At 41.3% G+C, this 23,468-nt stretch overlaps 1 pseudogene; it reads left to right on the top strand.

The window, feature by feature from the left end:
- Nucleotides 1-1,422: 1,422 nt before the first annotated feature.
- Nucleotides 1,423-21,586, top strand: LOC121549553 (annotated as a pseudogene).
- The last annotated feature ends 1,882 nt before the right edge of the window (nt 21,587-23,468 follow it).

Genomic DNA, 23,468 nt, shown 5'->3' with positions numbered 1-23,468 from the left:
CCTTTGTAATCAGTGATTGTCTGGAGACCCTGCCACATATCTCTCGTGTCTGAGCGGTTGAATAGCGACTCCACTTTGTCTCTGTACTGACGTTTTGCCTATTTGATTGCCTTACGGAGGGAATAACTACACTGTTTGTATCCGACCATATTCCCAGTCACCTTGCCTTCACAGTATACTGCTATACTGCTAACCTTGATAGAAAAGCAACACATAAAGGCCTATAACTTGTAAATAATGTTCTCCATTGCTGTTCAGAAAGTGTGATTATACTGGTTAATATTCATTACATTTAACTTGGAAATAAATTAGATTTCGTTTTGATTAAACAGTTTGGCATTTGTGTTTCCTTTTTGTTGTTGTTGAGTGTGTATTGATTTTAGGACCATGGGGTAGCACCAGGTCATTTAAAGCTGTGTTGCTGGATATGTACCACACAGTCCCCCTCCAAAACTACACATATTTGGTTAGTAGAGACCCTACTGGGTATTTTCCACCCGACCTTAGCTGAGACAGGTAGAAAAACGTTATCTCTAAAGTGCCAAATACTGTCTATTGCATTGCTGTGAATGGAGTGGGTGGAGTAAGGAGTCACAAGTACTCTTTATTAAACTCGTTGCCCAGCACAAGAGACCCATTTAATTTTTGCAGACTATATTGAGTAATTCCAATAACATATATTTGTATTTTATTAAAAGTGTATTTCTTTAAATATAGCCTACACAATAGCTTTCAACATAGCAGTATGTGTTTAAACTTTCAAAATAAATGCTGGTATAAATAATACAATATAAAAAAAAGAAAATACGTGAAATTATCAATTTCGTTTTTCAAAGCTGGTTATTACAATGCTGTGAAAAACAGTTGTAGAGTGCAAAAAAAAAAATCGATATTCGCAAAGCTTAGCATGTCTTTGCAGGGGGCTCTTATTTTTATTTTTTTTATCCGCGATCGTGCTGCCAGCATAATATCCTGCTGCTAGGAGAACGGTAATTCAGGCGCCATCCAAACCCACTGAATGGATCGTTGCTAGTTAACACAGCTACAAAGTCCTAATTATGGCTAAACTCCGCCCATTTCTACAATTTCTCTTCTGAAAAAAATATTTAAACCTAACTTTAACACTAACCTTAACCACACTGTTAGCCTATATCGTATATCGTAAAAATTCATGAAAACACACAAAAATGGTTGTCTTAATTTAAGGTTAGGGTTGGGTATAAGGTTAGCAGTGTGGTCAAGATTAGGGATACGTTTAAAATCCAATTTTAAGAAGCTACATTGTAGAATAGGCGGGGTTTAGCCATCATTCTGACTTTGTGGCTGTGGTAACTAGTGACGACCAAAAATACATGACAAAAATAATGACCCGGAAGCTGTTTCTGGTTTTATTTTTTGTAGCACATGTGTTTCCTGGGTCGTTTATGAACAACAATGGCTGGCCTCATGAAGATACATGTGTCTAATAATTTGACGTTTTAAGATAGTTTTGATCAACTATTTCATGTGTTTCGAAGTAACGACGGTAGAGGTTATTTCACTTAACTAGGTGATAGGTAGCCTTTTGCTTCATAGACAAACTTTTTTGCTTCATAAACAGGCGTTTGCTTCTTGCCAAGCTTGAAACTCGGTAGACGTATAGAAAGGAATGTAATTATAAAAGTCAGTGTCTTTCGTCAAGTAACAATAAAATCATAGCTAAGTAGTTAACGATAGTAATCTCTGTTGCAAATATGAAAGGAAAGAAAGACACCGGAAAATTGCAAAAGTATATGGTGACAGTTAACGACTTTGTAAAGAGTAAGGTAGGCTGTGATGAAACGGAAGATGGCATTGCCTTGACATTTGTTAAGAAGAAAAGTTGAAAAGAGATGCGTAAGGAGAAAAGAAAGATGAAAAAAACGAAAATTAAGAATCACTATGAAGGCTCTCAAAGCATCCACAGTGAGGAAGTTGCAACCCCATCTGATAAACAACGAACAAAGGTGAATGGAACAGTGAAGAAAGATGAGCCAGCAGCTCAACAGCCCAAGTCAACTCCTGTTGAGACTGCAGCAGTAGAGAAGGCTGAGAAAACAGCACCTAAGAAACCTTCTAAGAAAGCAAAGCAAAAAAAAACTTGAGGAATCGAGAAAAAAAGCCCTTTTGGAAGCAAATTAAGAGATTGGAGCGATCTCTTGGGTATAACAAGAGGAAAAATAATCTGCTGCAGTCATTTGCTGATGATGGACTTGATTACATTCAGGGTGTACTGGATGCTGGATCGGCAGCTTCAGGGATGATGTATGACAGTGATGACATGGACATTGCCAAAGAGAAATTAAGGAAATTGGAAGACAGTGAATCTGAAATGTCCGGCAAAGAGGAGGAAGAATTAGGAGATTACTCTGAAGAGCAGGGCAGCGAACTAGACAGTGATGGAGATCTGGATGCCAATACGGAGGATGGCAAGTATGTGGAGGAAGATGAAATTGATGAGGAAGTAGATGGAATGGATGAGAGTGGTAGTGCAGGTTCGGAAGAAGAAGCAGCAGAAGAGGAGGGAGCTTGCAGGGGTTAAGGCGGAAACTGTAAATTGCCCAATTAGAATCTCATTTGTGAATTTCAGCAACATGTATATTTTGTAGGTCCGGTTTCCTGGACACAGATTAAGCCTACTAGTCCTGGACTAAAAAGCAAGCTCAATGGAGAATCTCCACTGAACATACTTTTTATTCCAGCATCAGGCTTAATCTGTGTCCGGGAAACTGGACCTAAATGTATAGACTGAGAATTAAACACTATTCAGTGTATATATAGGCTGCCCCGTCCGGCGATGATAAGTGCAAAGCTGAGCTGGAGAGACTGAAGAGACAAGTCAAAGGACTTGTGAACCGGTAAGGCCATTTAAAGGGTAGGAAGCATGAGTTTTTACTAACCAATGTAACAACAAAGTGTGGTCAAAGACTTCAATTAGTTGTAGTCACGATTTGGTTACCTATAAGTACAAACATAGTAATTTTTTTGTGTTATTACATATTTATTAACTTATTTCCAGATATCTTTGAAACTACCCAGAATACACTATTTCTCGACATCATATGGAGGAGCTACTCTGTGCTACAGAGTTCGTATGCTAGCTCGGTAGCTAGCTCAAGCATGTAATTACATTCCAGACCGAGTGTTGGCGGTGGTGAGCTACAATCCACCAATCACATATGTAAACAAGAAGCAGATGGGGCCGGTGCGGCCATGCAGCTACTCTTCATGGACCTTGTGGCTGTGTTATGTAGTGGGAACCCGCTAGCATGGCAGGCTCTGGTGCCGTCTTCTCGAACGAAAGAGAAAATCATATCCGCTCTGATTTTGTAGTACCTCGTCTGTTCTCCTTTTTGTTTAGTGAATTTTTCGGCATGTTCTCTGTGAAGTAGGCTACCGGAGTTCTGTCACTTTTTCCACCTTGGCTTAGTGCTAGCGCGCTAGCTGACAGACACAAGTATGGGTAGCTGCAGCCCAATATGACAACCGGGGTATGGGCGAGTGGGTGTGTCGAAAGGAGTGGGTGTATGGAAAGCGAATCGGCAAATTGTTTTGCGGCTGATTGGGGTGCACAACGAGTCAATAAGCCGGCGACCAGTGCACCGGTGTTGTATTGGCCTGCCTGCAGACTTGAAGTACTTCTTACAGGCTGTCACGGTCACGTCACCGGCGGTAGCTAACGTGGCCATTTTTTCTCTCACTATTTTATTTAAAGTAGAAAAGCAGCCTACACAATAAATAACTAATGTTGAAAACCATCTAGATGTGACCTTGATTTCGTTTAATTTGAAGTTATACACGTAAAGTTATTTATGTTGGATTATATATATATATTTTTTTTTAGGGGGTAGATCCACTGCAGATAGATTTAGGCTTCTATAAATGTAATTGTCTGCATCATTTCCAATCCCCCATATATATATATATATATTTTTTTTACCTTTATTTTAACTAGGCAAGTCAGTTAAGAACAAATTCTTATTTACAATGACGGCCTACACCGGCCAAACCCGGACGACGCTGGGCCAATTGTGCGCCGCCCTATGGGACTCCCAATCACGGCCGGTTGTGATACAGCCTGGAATCGAACCAGGGGGTCTGTAGTGACTCCTCAAGCACTGAGATGCAGTGCCTTAGACCGCTGCGCCATATTATTTTAAAAATATATTTTCCTTCTTAATTATTTTCCCCAAACTCTACCACCCTAGCCCCTAATTGGAGTAAACTAATTAAATATATTTTCCTTCTTTATTATTTTCCCCTATATTATTTTCTGTTGGGAGTTTACATTATAGGGAATAGGCTTGCTTCCCGGGTCCTCCACCTCACCCCGCAGGAAAACATTTTCCAACATGACTTCAGCATTCTTCTGAATCGGTTTAATGTAATAACTCGAAGGGAGAAAAAAATGAGGTGTAACTTTGCATTGGGACTTTTGATGCGTATACTAATGCAAATCCATATGTGACATGTGGTTATGTTTATGCTACCTACACTTTAATTTTTGAACCCCTTTAAAAAAAAATACTATCCAACCTTAGTTCAACATCTAGCGACCTCACCAAGAGATTTTTGCCTTTTGGTATAATGGTTTTGGAATGACAGTCACAGGGACCAGGGTTTGAGTCCCAGTCAGGGTATACCCCTAATTAACTACGTTGGAGTCAGGTGTTGGATAGCACCATTAAAAGCATGTAGCAGCCAAGTTTGTCACATTTTTTTTCTGCCCTTTAGTTCTGCCCTTTTTCATATAATTGATGTGCTAGCTGAAATATGTAGCATTCTACTAAGTAATCAGACCTATTCTTATATTGAACTGTTTCAGCTTCTATTTAGCTTGAATTCTACATTTAACAAATCTTCCACTACCATGCTACAGGAAATGTACCTATTCTAGTTCAGTCATTTATCTTAGCTTATAAATGTTCACTGCAGTCTAACTAGCATCTATTAAGGTGCAATAAATTAAATGCCCAAATCAACTTAACATTTCTACAAAACATGTTTTGCAGCGACCATAATCCAAAAGGAAGGGTAATATGTTTTTTTTTTTTTTTACTGTTTGTGATTCACAAACATTTATTTTGATTTCCATGATTCGATTGAACCGAATCCCAACCACTACAATGGCGAAGTGAAACATTTGATTCGTCAAAAGGAATCGTTTAAAAGAATGGCTGTAAAAATATGTTTTTTGGGGGAGGTGGAAATGTAAAGCGGGGCATCCGTTATACAGTAAAATCAAATTGGTATGTCCTAATGGTTTTTATCTTGATTACTCTAAATGCTTTGTCACCCTAATCACTGTTCCTTGACCCTCTTCTGTTGAGTGTCGACCGTCGCACTGGATTTGTCACCTTTGATCAAGCAAAGAGGACATGTTTTTGATCAGATATCAAAACATCAGTTCATGTTATGGTGCTAGGGATGCTCAGGGTCCGTATGTACAGTGGGGAGAACAAGTATTTGATACACTGCCGATTTTGCAGGTTTTCCTACTTACAAAGCATGTAGAGGTCTGTAATTTTTATCATAGGTACACTACAACTGTGAGAGACGGAATCTAAAACAAAAATCCAGAAAATCACATTGTATGATTTTTAAGTAATTAATTTGCATTTTATTGCATGACATAAGTATTTGATCACCTACCAACCAGTAAGAATTCTGTCTCTCACAGACCTGCTAGTTTTTCTTTAAGAAGCCCTCCTGTTCTCCACTCATTACCTGTATTAACTGCACCTGTTTGAACTCGTTACCTGTATAAAAGACACCTGTCCACACACTCAATCAAACAGACTCCAACCTCTCCACAATGGCCAAGACCAGAGAGCTGTGTAAGGACATCAGGGATAAAATTGTAGACCTGCACAAGGCTGGGATGGGCTACAGGACAATAGGCAAGCAGCTTGGTGAGAAGGCAACAACTGTTGGCGCAATTATTAGAAAATGGAAGAAGTTCAAGATGACGATCAATCACACTCGGTCTGGGGCTCCATGCAAGATCTCACCTCGTGGGGCATCAATCATCATGAGGAAGGTGAGGGATCAGCCCAGAACTACACGGCAGGACCTGGTCAATGACCGGAAGAGAGCTGGGACCACAGTCTCAAAGAAAACCATTAGTAACACACTACGCCGTCATGGATTAAAATCCTGCAGCGCATGCAAGGTCCCCCTGCTCAAGCCAGCGCATGTCCAGGCCCGTCTGAAGTTTGCCAATGACCATCTGGATGATCCAGAGGAGGAATGGGAGAAGGTCATGTGGTCTGATGAGACAAAAATAGAGCTTTTGGTCTAAACTCCACTCGCTGTGTTTGGAGGAAGAAGAAGGATGAGTACAACCCCAAGAACACCATCCCAACCGTGAAGCATGGAGGTGGAAACATCATTCTTTGGGGATGCTTTTCTGCAAAGGGGACAGGACGACTGCACCGTATTGAGGGGAGGATGGATGGGGCCATGTATCGCGAGATCTTGGCCAACAACCTCCTTCCCTCAGTAAGAGCATTGAAGATGGGTCGTGGCTGGTCTTCCAGCATGACAACGACCCGAAACACACAGCCAGGGCAACTAAGGAGTGGCTCTGTAAGAAGCAGCTCAAGGTCCTGGAGAGGCCTAGCCAGTCTCCAGACCTGAACCCAATAGAACATCTTTGGAGGGAGCTGAAAGTCCATATTGCCCAGCGACAGCCCCGAAACCTGAAGGATCTGGAGAAGGTCTGTATGTAGGAGTGGGCCAAAATCCCTGCTGCAGTGTGTGCAAACCTGGTCAAGACCTACAGGAAACGTATGATCTCTGTAATTGCAAACAAAGGTTTCTGTACCAAATATTAAGTTCTGCTTTTCTGATGTATCAAATACTTATGTCATGCAATAAAATGCAAATTAATTACTTAAAAATCATACAATTTTATTTTCTGGATGTTTGTTTTAGATTCCGTCTCTCACAGTTGAAGTGTACCTATGATAAAAATTACAGACCTCTACATGCTTTGTAAGTAGGAAAACCTGCAAAATCGGCAGTGTATCAAATACTTGTTCTCCCCACTGTATGTATCAAGCATCTCAGAGTAGGAATGCTGATCTAAGATCAGGTCCCCCCCTGTCCATGTAATCATATTAATTGTGATCCAAAAGGCAGAACTGATCCTAAATCAGCACTGATGTTTTGGCGTCCATCTTAGTTCAAACGTCATTGTCCTGTTCTGCATTTTCCTCCGTAGGCTCAGTGAGGCCAACACAGCATCCATCAGTGGCCAGCTGGAGGAGCTGGACATGAGCTCCAGCCGGAAGACCATAAATGATACCCTGACAGAGATCCTCCTGGCAGCCCGCGTCACCCCAGCCCTGATGCTTGACAGACTGCTCATGGAACACGTCCTGCTTGTCAGTATCCTGCATCACACAGTGGGGCTTGAGGTAGGTTCAAACCTCATCAACAGAATTGAGCCCTGTGGGCCCTGGTCAAAAATATAGCACTATAGAGGGAATAAGGTGACATTTGGGATGCAGACATATTTTATAAGTGAGGGAGCTAGCTTGTCACAATCAACTAAGAATTACGATTGAATCCTAATGGATTTGTAGAGGTGTAATTGTCTAGAACTCTGTTCTCTCTTGGTGACTTTTAGTTGACCTTTAGTTCACCCCTGTATGCTCCTCTGATAAGAGCACAGAACGCCGCAGCCCGTCTGGTGTTCGACCTTCCCAAGTTCTCTCGTCCTGGAATAGTATAAAGTCATCCTTCTACCCCCCCATAAAAAAGAAAAGAAGAAGAAAAAGTGGTTGTCCAACTTGCTATCATAAGTTGAATGCACCAATTTGTAAGTCGCTCTGGATAAGAGCGTCTGCTAAATGATGTAAATGTAGAAAGAAGAAAATAGTATTTTGGAACAACACAGTCTGTGTGAGAAAAGGAGTAACCATTAACCTGTGAATGATCATTAGCTTGTGGTTTGTTTGATTTACGTGCTCAGTGTGACTTGTCTCCAGTTCCTTTATAAGCTACCCCCCACATTCACATACTCTCCATTAATTCAAGGTTCCAATGACTTGCTTAATTTTCTGTTCTTTGACACAATGTACCATTTGAAGGCAAGGAGTGTGACAACCTGGTGGCCATGGTGGCACATCTCTACAACTTCCAGGTGGTGCACGCCCTCCTCATCTTTGACATCCTGAAGATGCCGGTGGGGGCCTTCACCGAGAAGGACATTGAGCTAGTTCTGTTCCTGTTGAAGAATGTAGGCTTCGCCCTGTGGAAGGATGATGCCCTGGCGCTGAAAGAGCTCATCTCTGAGGCCCAGCGCAAGGCCAGCGGTGTGGGCACCAAGTTTCAGGATGAAAACAGGGTACGGTTTGTCACAGCTACCACACAACACCACTCTCAACATCACCCTCTATCTATACTCTGAAATGCACCTAATTGGTGGTAACACTTTCGAACATGGTCGTTTTACATTTATATTTTGCTCATTTAGCAGCTCTTATCAAGAGCAACTCGCAATTAGCATTCATTAGCAGTCAAAGTAGCAGTCGTAAATGAATAACAAGCCAACTCTCTTCTGAATATCTTTTCTATCTTTAGGTGCGATTCATGCTGGAGACCATGTTGGCCCTGAAGAACAACGATATGAGGAAGATCCCAGGCTATGACCCAGAGCCTGTTGAGAGACTCCGAAAGCTACAAAGAACCCTGGTGGGTTATGGATCTGATTAATTTAATACTTACTAACAAATGTAGTACAACTGTCATATCATAACCTCAAACCATTCTTTGCTCAGCCATGAAATATTCTTCCATTGTTGATGTTTCAACCACAAGAATATATCACTTGCCGCCAGGGGGCACTATAATCTCACATAGCAGTTTATGTTATAGGTTGGAGCACCCAGATGAGGGGAGTGTGAAGGAGTAGGGTGAGGTTGCCCCTAGACACTGATCTTGGGTCAGTTTAGCATTTACCCCACTTACATTTAAGGTTGGGATTGTGGAAGGGGAAGGGGAAGGGGAAGGGGAAGCTGTGCCTAGATCTGTAATTAGGGAAAACTTCACCCTGGAGCGTTATGTGAATAATGAGTTTTAACTGTTGTGTTCGGATCCACCAGAGTTCAGGGGGCAGTGATGTGAAGCTGAGGGTCTCTCTGGAGAACCTCCTGGCTGCAGAGCAGGTGGGCCGCTGGTGGATTGTGTGCTCATCGTCAAACAGACAACTGCAGAAGGAGAGGTACTAGAACCCTAAAAGATCTGGGGCCGTATGCATCAGGTGTCTCAGAGTAGGCGTGCTGATTCAAACTGAATAAGATTATATGGACAGGGGGGACCTGATCGTAGATTAGCACTCTTATTCAGAGATGCTTGATACATATGGCCCCTGGTGTTCCACCAAATCATTACTGCAGCTCTTTCATATGAACATTTGAGCAGTGACGTGCGGTGAGCTCGGTGGCTGGGTAGACACTGGCTATTGTCAAAGCCAGATTTACTCACAAATAAACCTTGATGAAGGCCAAGTTCACCATACAACAGATAGCTCCATCAACCAGAGTGACATAGGCTATTAACCGAAATTGACAAACAATTTTCACCAAATGTAAAAACCAATGTAGCCAAGATACAAAAGCGATATCTTCTGATGGCTACATGTTTCATATCATCCGACAAAATGGCACACTGCTCAACTCAGCTCGGCCATAGACCGATGTAGCATCCACAGTTACATTTCATCCAAATAGTTTGCAACGCAAACTCCATAACCTTTCACAATGGATTTACAATTCTTCCAATGCACAGCCCATGGAATGCGCAAACGCGAACACACACACACACACACGATAATATTAATATGTGAAATATTATTACACACATATGTAATAAATACGGTTCTGAAGAAAATCCCATATCAACAATTGAAATGACTGAAAAGTGTCTCATCAAAACAAAATTCTAACCTGATAAATGAAATGCATCAAAGGGATGTTGTCTATTCTCATGTTCATTCAACAGTAGCCTAAACTGCAAATTGAAAAGGAAAATGCATTTACTTGTAAATTAAGTCCATTCATCTGTCCTTCAGGGTGAATCTCTGTGACAGCGCTGTAGGACCGAGGATGACAAAATGATCAAATCTGGGTTTTATTTTAACACTGAAATTGTCCAAAATGTTGTAAAACTTTCCTCTCATCTCTGATCAGTTGTGTGCTCCGGGATGCTGTGTCTGTCAGGCTGAGTGTGGTACATTCGATCGGATGATTTTCTGTCCCTTCCTCTGATGGTCAGGAAGCTCAGGTGTTGGTCTCCATCTGAATTATACCAAGTTTTCCTTGGAAATCCAACTTGGAAAATTGTTTGAGGTGAAGTGAAGGCATGGCCACGGGAAGATGTTTTGCGGTGGGGTACTGAAATTGTTTGTCTAACGGATTTTACTCCGCTCCGCTCGTACAGGAGTAATAAAGGCCTAGTGCACTAATTTGGTGGGGGGAAGAAATGCTCCCAAAAGTCGTAAGAAATATACAATACCAGTCAAAAGTTTGGACACACCTACTCATTCAAGGGTTTTTAAATAATTAAATAAATAAATAATAAATATATTGGTAATTTAGCAGACGCTCTTATCCAGAGCGACTTACAGAAGCAATTAGGGTTAAGTGCCTTGCTCAAGGGCACATCGGCAGCTTTTTCACCTAGTCAGCTCGGGGATTAGAATCAGTGACCTTTCAGTTACTGGCACAACGCTCTTAACCACTAAGCTACCTGCCGAGTAAAGTTTTTCTTTATTTTGATTATTTTCTACATTGTAGAATAATAGTGAAGACATCAAAACTATGAAATAACACATATGGAATAATGTAGTAACCAAAAAGGTGTTAAACAAATCAAAATACACTGCTCAAAAAAAATTAAGGGAACACTTAAACAACACAATGTAACTCCAAGTCAATCACACTTCTGTGAAATCAAACTGTCCACTTAGGAAGCAACACTGATTGACAATACATTTCACATGCTGTTGTGCAAATGGAATAGACAACAGGTTGAAATTATAGGCAATTAGCAAGACACCCCCAATAAAGGACTGGTTTTGCAGGTGGTGACCACAGACCACTTCTCAGTTCCTATGCTTCCTGGCTGATGTTTTGGTCACTTTTGAATGCTGGCGGTGCTTTCACTCTAGTGGTAGCATGAGACGGAGTCTACAACCCACACAAGTGGCTCAGGTAGTGCAGCTCATCCAGGATGGCACATCAATGCGAGCTGTGGCAAGAAGGTTTGCTGTGTCTGTCAGCGTAGTGTTCAGAGCATGTAGGCGCTACCAGGAGACGTGGAGGAGGCCGTAGGAGGGCAACAACCCAGCAGCAGGACTGCTACCTCCGCCTTTGTGCAAGGAGGAGCAGGAGGAGCACTGCCAGAGCCTGACTGCCATTAGGTACCGAGATGAGATCCTCAGACCCCTTGTGAGACCATATGCTGGTGCGGTTGGCCCTGGGTTCCTCCTAATGCAAGACAATGCTAGACCTCATGTGGCTGGAGTGTGTCAGCAGTTCCTGCAAGAGGAAGGCATTGATGCTATGGACTGGCCCGCCCGTTCCCCAGACCTGAATCCAATTGAGCACATCTGGGACATCATGTCTCGCTCCATCCACCAACGCCACGTTGCACCACAGACTGTCCAGGAGTTGGCGGATGCTTTAGTCCAGGTCTGGGAGGAGATCCCTCAAGAGACCATCCGCCACCTCATCAGGAGCATGCCCAGGCGTTGTAGGGAGGTCAAACAGGCACGTGGAGGCCACACACACTACTGAGCCTCATTTTGACTTGTTTTAAGGACATTACATCAAAGTTGGATCAGCCTGTAGTGTGGTTTTCCACTTTAATTTTGAGGGTGACTCCAAATCCAGACCTCCATGGGTTGATAAATTTGATTTCCATTGATAATTTTTGTGTGATTTTGATGTCAGCACATTCAACTATGTAAAGAAAAAAGTATTTAATAAGATTATTTCATTCATTCAGATCTAGGATGTGTTATTTTAGTGTTCCCTTTATTTTTTTGAGCAGTGTATATTTTAGATTTTAGATTCTTCAAAGTTTGCCACCCTTTGCCTTGATGACAGCTTTGCACACTCTTGGCATTCTCTCAACCATCTTCACCTGGAATGCTTTTCCAACAGTCTTGAAGGAGTTCCCACATATGCTGAGCACTTGTTGGCTGCTTTTCCTTCACTCTGCAGTCCAACTCATCCCAAACCATCTCAATTGGGTTGAGGTCGGGTGATTGTGGAGGCCAGGTCATCTGATGCAGCACTCAATCACTCTCCTTCTTGGTCAAATAACCCTTACACAGCCTGGAGGTGTGTTGGGTCATTGTCCTGTTGAATAACAAATGATAGTCCCACTATGCGCAAACCAGATGGGATGGCGTATCGCTACAGAATGCTGTGGTAGCCATGCTGGTTAAGTGTGCCTTGAATTTTAATTCAATCACAGACAGTGTCACCAGCAAAGTACCATCACACCACCTCCTCCATGCTTAATGGTGGGAACCACACATGCGGAGATCATCCGTTGACCTACTCTGCGTCTCACAAAGACTCATCAGACCAAAGGACAGATTTCCACCGGTCTAATGTCCATTGCTCGTGTTTCTTGGCCCAAGCAAGTTTCTTCTTATGGGTGACCTTTAGTAGTGGTTTCTTTGCAGCAATTCGACCATGAAGGCCTGATTCACTCAGTCTCCTCTGATCAGTTGATTTTGAGATGTCTGTTACTTGAACTTTGTGAAGCATTTATTTAGGCTGCAATTTCTGAGGCTGGTAACTCTAATGAACTTATCCTCTGCAGCAGAGGTAACTGGGTCTTCCTTTCCTGTGGCGGTCCTCATGAGAGCCAGTTTCATCATAGCGCTTGATGGTTTTTGCAACTGCACTTGAAGAAACTTTCAAAGTTCTTGAAGTGTTCTGTACTGACTGACCTTCATGTCTTAAAGTAATGATGGACTGTCATTTCTCTTTGCTTATTTGAGCTGTTCTTGCCATAATATGGACTTGGTCTTTTACCAAATAGGGCTATCTTCTGTATACCCCCCCTACCTTGTCACATCCCAACTGATTGGCTCAAACGCATTAAGAAGGAAAGAAATTCCACAAATTAACTTTTAACAAGGCACACCTGTTAATTGAAATGCATTCCAGGTGACTACCTCATGAAGCTTGTTGAGAGAATGCCAAGACTGTGCAAAGCTGTCATCAAGGCAAAGGGTGGCTATTTGAAAAATCTCAAATATAACATATTTTGATTTGTTTAAGACTATTGGTTACTACATGATTCCATATGTGTTATTTCATAGTTTTGATGTCTTCACTATTATTCTACAATGTAGAAAATAGTAAAAATAAAGAAAACACTTTGAATTAGTAGATGTGTCCAAACTTTTGACTGGTAGTGTATATATATTATTTTAAATTTTGATTCATCAGGGGGTGCTGCAGGACCCTCAGCACCACTACTTCCCACCGCTATGAGTGAAGGAGGTCCATTTACCCAGTTTGTTTTTGCTAGCTAGCTAGCTAACTTTGTTCAGTTAAAGGGATGAGAGCGCCAAATTATGTAGACCCGCCCAAATGTGCAGAGCTTACCACACAACATGTTTAGGCAATACGCATGTGCAAAATATGAAATCATCTCAATGCAACGATTGAAGCTAGGCAAAGCAGGAAGGCCTATGCCGTCTCTGTCCATTAACAGTCACTGAAGTCAGGAATGGCCATCCGCGTCAATGATTTGAATGTATGGGAAGAAAGGCATGACCATGACCTTTCCTGAGGTTTTAGCTCAAACAATTATTTGAATATAAAAACCACCAGAATCATTGAGAAAAAACATTAGATAACAAAAAACGATTTACATGTATTTCTTTGTGGCTTTTCATAACATCTTTTTTATTAGATTATCACAGGGTAAGCACTGCCTACCCTGCCTGCACGTCACTGGGTCATTGGTGATAAAATAACTGAGGATAGAAAATAGCAGTTCCTGCAAGAATGAAAAGAATGCTGTGGATGTCTGGAATCTTATCCAGAGGCTACACTTTCAGTTTTAACAGACAGCTATGACGCTTCATAAATTAATCAGTTATAGCAAATGTGTGTCATCTGCACCATACCAGGTAAATAATCTGCATCTTGTGATTAGTAGTGTACTTAAATGTTCAAAAATGAATTGTGATGAGTGGCTATTTCTGCAACGCAAACTCCATAGCCTTTCACAATGGATTTACAATTCTTCCAATGCACTGTGCGCACGTACACACTAATAATAATAATGATAATAATAATAATATTATGTGAAATATTATTACACACACATATATAATAATTAAGGTTCTAAAGAAATGTCCATATCAACAATAGAAATGACAGAAAAATGCAGTTCAAAACATCAAAAAAGTGTCTAATCAAAACGAAATTCTCGCTTGATAAATACAATTGTATTCTCTCTTGATAAATCAAATGGATGTTCTCTATTCTCATGTTCATTCAACAGTGGCCTAACCCGCAAATTGCAAAGGATAATGCATTTAGGCCTACCTTTACTTGTAAATTAAGTCCATTCGTCTGTCCTTTAGAGTGAACCTCTCGGTGACAGCACTTAAGGGCCAAGTATGACAAAATGATCAAACCTGGTTTTCATTTGAACACTGATATTTTCCAAAATGTTGTAAAACATTGGTCTCCTCTCATCTCTGATCGGCCGTCTGCTCAGGGTTGCTGTGTCTGTCAGGCCGAGTGTGGTGCATTTGATCACATGATATTCTGTCCCTTCCTCTGATGAAGGTCAGGAAGCTCAGGTGTTAGTCTACCTCTGAATTATACCAAGTTTTCCTTGGAAATCCAACATGGAAAATTGTTTGAGATCCATTTGTCAGGTTGTTTTTGCTAGCTAGCTAGCTTCGTTCAGTTCAAGGGATGCAAGCGCCAAACTATGTAGACATGCTCAAATGTGCAGAGCTTACCCACACAATATTTTTAGGCAATACGCATCCGCAAAATATGAAATTGTCTCAATGTAACGAATGGAGCTAGGCAAACCAGCAAGGCCTATGCTGACCCTGTCCAAACAGTGACTGGAGTCAGGAACGGCCGGGCTCGTCAACAATTGGAATGGATGGGAAGGAAGGCATGGAGACCCTGGCACCTTTCCTGAGGTTTTGATGCAGTTTTAGCAAATGTAGAGATTTTGAGCATAAAAACCACCAGAATCATTGAGAAAAAAACCTTATACAACAAATTGTCATTCTTTTTTTTGTTATTTCATTTTATTTTTTGTTTGGCTTTTGTTATTAGATTATCATAAGGTACGCACTGCCTACCCTGACTGCATATCACTGCATTTGAGTTGCAATTCTGAACTCGACAAAATGTTCAATGTGTTGTACTGATCATAATAGCATTTTCCCTTCATCTGTCTACTCAGTTCAGCTAAAAGGTCTTAGACCTGGCCTGGAAACAGAGAATGAACACAGACATCAGGATAAATATCTTCTGCGTCATAATGACCAGCGAGGATTACCTGGATGCCTTTGAGAAGCTGATACGGTGTGTTTTGTATCCCAACCCCTTCTGCACTACGGAAATGCTCTCATGCCAAGCTAGTCGTTGTCACAAGTTTCAGGATGTGACACTACATTCTTTTCTGTGTGCAGGCTGGGGCAAAAGGACCAGCAGGAGAGGTAGATCATCCACGTGCTGATGGATGGTTGCCTCCAGGAGAAGAGATTCAATGCCTTCTATGCTGGACTGGGAGAGAAGTTCTGTGAGCATGACAGGTGGTTCCAGGTAAGAGAACAGGACCCGTAATAAAGCCTCTGAGTGCTGATCTAAGATCAGTTTAGTCTTTTAGATCATAATGAGTAAGATTACATGGACAAAGACGCTTTATGAATACAGGCACAGACATTAGAATGGTTCATAATTGCTCCATAGTAGGGATGTTAGCGGTTAACCTACATTTTGACCGGTCATGCTTATCGGTCTATAGGTTAATTTGCATAATTTTGTGGAATTAAATTGGCGCATGTGTATTTTATCGTTAGTTGTCGTATATATTATTTATTACACGCGCACAGTATACGGAGCCTAGTTTGAGCTAAATATCATCTGTTGGAAAGCGAAAGCTCCTCAAACAGCTGGTTGCTACTGGAGTGAAATGCTTTTATAACCCCAGTCATTGCGCAACAATTCTAAATGCAAGCACGTGTTAAAAACAGAGTTTTGATGGCCACAATTAAATAGAGGAGGATCCCAGCTTTCTATTGATACTATTTCTCAGCTGGTAATTGAAGCACGCCTCCATTTGCTACTCAAGTGCATAGGCAGCGGTAGGCAGGCTATCAGCGCATCACCTTCCACTTTGCAATCTGAGCTGCAGGCGGCAGGCCTATGCATTTTCAACCTGAAACCTGAACGTTTTACTTCATATTATGAGGTATTTCTTACCTTGCTTCAAAATAGCCTAGCCAAAATCAAAACGCTTTTATCCAAAGCGACTTACAGTCTTGTGTGCATACATTTTTACGTATGGGTGGTCCCGGGGATCGAACCCACTACCCTGGCGTTACAAGCGCCATGCTCTACCAATTGAGCTTTTTATCATGTACAACTGGAGGCCCGCGGGCCAAATATGGCCCGCCAGCAATGTTATTTGGCAACCCAAAGTCCCCCAAATTATTATGAATAATTGTTTCCATTTAAAAAATAATAATATTTAAAAAATCTAGGGCCCGAGATGCAAAATGTCCTAAATGCAGTGTCTCAAGAAGGAAGTTACCCTACCTAAATAATGCAAAAGCTACATTTGAACTTAATTCATGAGGAGAGAGAATGCAGGAGACAGTCAACTAATAAAGCAGGCAGTGGACCATTTTGTGGTGCTGAAACGTAAAGCTGCAACCGCAGTGCAATCAATAGGAGGTGAACAGCGCCTGGTGCTGAAAATATAGCTAACTTCTTATGCAAGTAGCGCACATCAACATGGAGAAAAACTACACCAGTCAAGTAATTCACTTCAACAATAATCTTCATTTTAATTTGACTTTACAAACAACAAGAGGGTTTAATTGGAGTGTATTTCTTCAGAGCCTAGGCCTATATAAAATCGCTTTCACAAGCAAAACATACAGTGGGGAGAACAAGTATTTGATACACTGCCGATTTTGCTGGTTTTCCTACTTACAAAGCATGTAGAGGTCTGTCATTTTTATCATAGGTACACTTCAACTGTGAGAGACGGAATCTAAAACAAAAATCCAGAAAATCACATTGTATGATTTTTAAGTAATTAATTTGCATTTTATTGCATGACATAAGTATTTGATACATCAGAAAAGCAGAACTTAATATTTGGTACAGAAACCTTTGTTTGCAATTAAAGAGATCATACGTTTCCTGTAGGTCTTGACCAGGTTTGCACACACTGCAGCAGGGATTTTGGCCCACTCCTCCATACAGACCTTCTCCAGATCCTTCAGGTTTCGGGGCTGTCGCTGGGCAATACAGACTTTCAGCTCCCTCCAAAGATTTTCTATTGGGTTCAGGTCTGGAGACTGGCTAGGCCACTCCAGGACCTTGAGATGCTTCTTACGGAGCCACTCCTTAGTTGCCCTGGCTGTGTGTTTCGGGTCGTTGTCATGCTGGAAGACCCAGCCACGACCCATCTTCAATGCTCTTACTGAGGGAAGGAGGTTGTTGGCCAAGATCTCGCGATACATGGCCCCATCCATCCTCCCCTCAATACGGTGCAGTCGTCTTGTCCACTTTGCAGAAAAGCATCCCCAAAGAATGATGTTTCCACCTCCATGCTTCACGGTTGGGATGGTGTTCTTGGGGTTGTACTCATCCTTCTTCCTCCTCCAAACACGGCGAGTGGAGTTTAGACCAAAAAGCTAAATTTTTGTCTCATCAGACCACATGACCTTCTCCCATTCCTCCTCTGGATCATCCAGATGGTCATTGGCAAACTTCAGACGGGCCTGGACATGCGCTGGCTTGAGCAGGGGGACCTTGCGTGCGCTGCAGGATTTTAATCCATGACGGCGTAGTGTGTTACTAATGGTTTGCTTTGAGACTGTGGTCCCAGCTCTCTTCAGGTCATTGACCAGGTCCTGCCGTGTAGTTCTGGGCTGATCCCTCACCTTCCTCATGATCATTGATGCCCCACGAGGTGAGATCTTGCATGGAGCCCCAGGCCGAGGGTGATTGACCGTCATCTTGAACTTCTTCCATTTTCTAATAATTGTGCCAACAGTTGTTGCCTTCTCACCAAGCTGCTTGCCTATTGTCCTGTAGCCCATCCCAGCCTTGTGCAAGTCTACAATTTTATCCCTAATGTCCTTACACAGCTCTCTGGTCTTGGCCATTGTGGAGAGATTGGAGTCTGTTTGATTGAGTGTGTGGACAGGTGTCTTTCATACAGGTAACGAGTTCAAACAGGTGCAGTTAATACAGGTAATGAGTGGAGAACAGGAGGGCTTCTTAAAGAAAAACGTACAGGTCTGTGAGAGCCGGAATTCTTACTGGTTGGTAGGTGATCAAATACTTATGTCATGCAATAAAATGCAAATTAATTACTTAAAAATCATACAATGTGATTTTCTGGATTTTTGTTTTAGATTCCGTCTCTCACAGTTGAAGTGTACCTATCATAGAAATTACAGACCTCTACATGCTTTGTAAGTAGGAAAACCTGCAAAATCGGCAGTGTATCAAATACTTGTTCTCCCCACTGTATATGGCCGAATAGAAGTGGGATTTTTTTTTATTAAGCCTATATACAATTGCAACTGGCCAAAAATGTAGCATCCTACATAAAACAATCATTTAAAGAAAAAAAGACAATGTCTGTGTGTGAATGTCTGTATAGCCCGCTCCTGTAACGACAGAACAAACAGAAAATACTGTCAGCTTGAGACCTAAATATTCCTGGAAAAGCACTCACAATAATGTTAGTATTTACTAAATACAGTCATATAGGCCACTAAGTTACTTAATCGGACACGATCTTGTGGATGTCGGGTGAGATGGATGTGATTTTAATGCGCAGGCACTCTGACCTAGGTGAAAACCGGTTCCTGTCGTGAGTCTATATTGCGTTCATAGAGGAAAATGAGGACTCGCAGGTGTAAGTCGATCCAAACATTGTTAGCACATAAAATGCAAGTTTCTTTATTGTGCTGTATTCCTCTGAGCATGCCAACCAAACCGCACACAAGGATTTGGCACTCCTGAGCGCATCCCTGATTTGGCTAGATGTCTGGAATTCAATCAACTCAGTTTGAATTGCGGCCTCATCCAGCGAGGGTATCGTTTTCTTAGCAAGGGAAGATAATTCTCCACCTGGCCGGACTGTGAGAGGATCACGTACAAACTCAATGATATCCTTCGCCATGCTGTAGTCTTCAAATCTAGTGGAGAAGTTGTCCCTCAGCTGCTTGATGAAATCTTCCATCATCTCTGTGACAATGCTGCGGCCTGGTCCCTCTGCCTGTCCTTTCTTTAGTGTGCTGAAGTGCAGTTGCCTTCAGCACACTAAAGATTTTCCACCATGTCCACTTTTTTCCCTCTTCCTTGTAACTTCAGATTTAACATGTTTAAGTGACAGAATATGTCTGCCAAAAAAGCTGTGTATGTAGCTTGCAGTTAACGCTTCAATGTTTCTGTGTCAGGCCTCTGTCTGGGGCGAGAAGGCCACTTCAAAAGTTCCATGCTTAGATTCATAATGACGTCTGAGATTGAATTCTTTGTAAACAGCGACATTTTCATTGCAAATAAGACACGCTGGCTTGGCATTGGGAAAAGGTGGTAGGATGAAGGCATATCTCTGTCCATTCTTCCCTGAAACTTCGATTTTCATTATCCACCTTTCTTTTGATACTTTTTGAGAGCGACATTTTCTCTTGCTATCAAGCTAATTGTTCTGAACGAATGTTGACATTAAAAAAACTAGTGTAGCCTACAGTTGGCTACGTAGACCTGTTTTTCCCCCACCAATCAATGCACAGAGAAATAGACAAAAATAATAATTGAATAGAGACATTGGTGATTCTATGAGCATAATCAAATAATATGTATTGTTATTTTCACTGAATCTATTATGTGCTAATCAGATGTTTAAAATGGTGTTCAATTTGTAGTGTAGGCCAATTAGTTGTGCTAATATTATATGCTACTTATGTTCTGGCCCGCCGACTATTAGCTCAGAAAATATTTGGCCCGAGGCCAAACCTAGTTGACGAACCCTGGTTTAGAAGAAATATCAGGGTCAGATTCTTCCTCCTTTCGCCTAGTCATGAAACATCTTTGGCCAGAGTCCTTTGGCTCTCCTGTAAAACTGCACTGCTGAGGGTTGACCATGTGAAAGGTCTGGTATCATTGTCTGTCATTGTGTTGTGTCTCATCAGGATTTCGGGAATTCCCAAGCTAGGAATTCTGCGGGAGGGCTTGAAGCTGTTCATCAGTCAATTCCTACTGAAGAATGCCCAGTCCCAGGGACCAGCTGAGCAAGCAGGCCTTCTGAGCCGAGGTTACCACCAAGGCCTTGGAGGCCAAAGAAATCCAACTCAAAATATAAAAAACACACAGACACGTTCAGACTCTAGGACCCACCCATCAATTACATTTCAAGACTGAAGCAATGCTGTTTTTTTTGTGTTTTATTTTAACAGTGATTTTGGATGTTGCCCGAAGGTCGTCACAATGGAAATGGCTCCTCTGGGACGACTTGGTCATCATCATCATATAAGTCATAATTTTTTATGAATCGCAGTTTTGGCAACCGCAGAGATGGTTTTTATGACATTGTAAATATCAACGTTAAGTAGAGGCTTCATCAAGTGGCAATGATAATGACAATGCTATTGTGGACAATTGTATTTCCAGTGTAGTTACACAGATGTATCAAATTGAATTCATTGTCATAATGGAAATTGCCTTTGTCTGTATATTTGTACAGAATGCCAAGTTATTCTGTTTTTACCATGTAGCAACGGTATGCAGTCTACTAAAATGTATGTTACAGATGAATAGAGGATGAATAATGTAAACATTTGAGATGTGCATAAGGGGAATAATTAACATTTGCATACTAAATGAATCTGATTTAATGGGTCTTGATGCATGTGAATGTGTTTCTGGAATTCATGAAAGACTATTTGCATAATGTCAATACAGTGAGCTCACTTTCCAGGCGGACACCATGGTTATATGAAATAATCCTCTCTGGTGGCAGTGTGAAACAACGTCTGAAAGTTCATACAGAATTTACATGACCATCATCATCACTGCATACTCAATTTGTATCAAACTTATGTTGTTCTGTTCTTGTCGATTAAAGTTCTGTATTATGTCATGTTTTGTGTGGACCTGAGGAAGAGTAGCTGCTGCTTTCACAACAGCTAATGGGGATCCTAATAAAATACCAATTGTGTGTAGTCATATTGTTACATTTTACCAAAGCAGTCTATTGAAGTTTTAAATTTGAAACTCTAGTTAATAAATCAGCTTCCTCTTAATTACATAGAGTTGTGTACTCACTATATTCAATTATAAATTGGACAAAATGAATAGCTTGGTCAATGCCATTGGCATCTGCTTGTCCCATAGCTAACTTTATAGGTCACTTTCTAATCTGTTGTCGGCTCCATTAGCATCGCTCTGTGACATTGTTGACCTCTTCCAATGAGCAAGCTTCCATGTTTACGACCTTGTATCAGATGTGCCAACTGTATCACTATTCAATCTTTTCAAGTTTTTACCCATGAATGTATCAACATTGGAAAAGGTGAAAAGGGCAAATGTAGCTGATCCGTGTCAGTCAGTCTCTGTGGTAACAAAGAGAAACTCTGTGAGTCAACTAGAGAGGTGAATTGTGACTGAGTCAGTGAAGAGCTCACAGGCTATTATTGTATGCATGTGGAAGCCATCATGCATGTGTTGTCAGGTTGGTATTGACCCGAGTGACCCTGTAATGGGTCTGCTAAGATGTTAAATTCTACTGACACCAGTCCAGCTAGCAAACACAACCAGCCAGTGTCTGTAATCCCATAATTAGTATACGACTTAACACTACAGTACTAACACAGGAATAAAGAAAATATGGAGAAACTAGGCCTATAATTAGCCTAAGAGCTCAACAGTTTATAATGCTTACACTGTAGTACAGTGTGTGTCCCATCTTCAGATTGACTCTGGTCAGTCCCAAATGGCACCTTATTCCCTATATAGTGCACTAATTATGACAAGGGCCCTGGTCAAGAGAAGTGCACTTTAAAGGGAATGGGGTGCCACTTGGGACGCATACCGACTCTGTCTATTGTTCCCAGCTATGTCCTGCCCTCCCAGAGAGTGTTCCCGTACCTGACTGCGGTGTTGATAAAGCAGCTCTCTCTCTCTCTCTCTCTGTATCCTCACAGCTTGGCAAACTATCCATTTGCTAAATTACTCCTCAATCAATAACCAATACTAACACAGCTAAACAGAAACTCAGAACTTCTCAAACATATTTAGGTACACTCCCTTACAGAAAAACCTAATGAATTTTACAAGTGATAACGTGATCACAAAGCAACAAGTCAACATGAAACTAAACGTGAAAACATGATCTCATCTGAAATAAATGAGACAACATGGGATGCAAAATTTCAACAAAGTATTTCATATGTGAAAGTGCAGATTAGATTTTCACATTAAGGTTTTTCACACTTGGAGGTGCAAATTAGATTTTCACATGTGGTGAAAATCGAATTTGGTGAAAACATGTTATTCTCCTCACGTGAAAAGGTGGTGTTAACATGTGAACTCTAAATGTAATACATGTGAACATATGGTTTCACATGTGAACAACTGACCTCGTGTCTCTTTTTACATGTGAAAACAGATATTTTACATATGAAAATGCGATTTCACATGTGAAACTGCCATTTTCACAATTGCAACTACAATTTTCAAATGTGTTTTTTTGTAAGGGAAATAAATTATATGTTGTTTTTTTTTAAAGTGGTACGCTGTTCAGCTAAAATAGTGTAAAAAGCTTGAATCAATGACAGTATGATACAGGGAGGGAAAAAAGTATTTGATCCCCTGCTGATTTTGTACGTTTGCCCACTGACAAAGAAATGATCAGTCTATAATATTAATGGTAGGTTTATTTGAACAGTGAGAGACAGAATAACAACAAAAAAATCCAGAAAAAACGCATGTCAAAAATGTTATAAATTGATTTGCATTTTAATGAGGGAAATAAGTATTTGACCCCCTCTCAATCAGAAAGATTTCTGGCTCCCACGTGTCTTTTATACAGGTAACGAGCTGAGATTAGGAGCACACTCTTAAAGGGAGTGCTCCTAATCTCCGCTTGTTACCTGTATAAAAGACACCTGTCCACAGAAGCAATCAATC

This window comes from Coregonus clupeaformis, chromosome 34 (assembly GCF_020615455.1).
Source record: "Coregonus clupeaformis isolate EN_2021a chromosome 34, ASM2061545v1, whole genome shotgun sequence".
NCBI classification, from domain to species: domain Eukaryota; kingdom Metazoa; phylum Chordata; class Actinopteri; order Salmoniformes; family Salmonidae; genus Coregonus; species Coregonus clupeaformis.
This window is presented reverse-complemented; position numbering and strand designations above follow the sequence as displayed.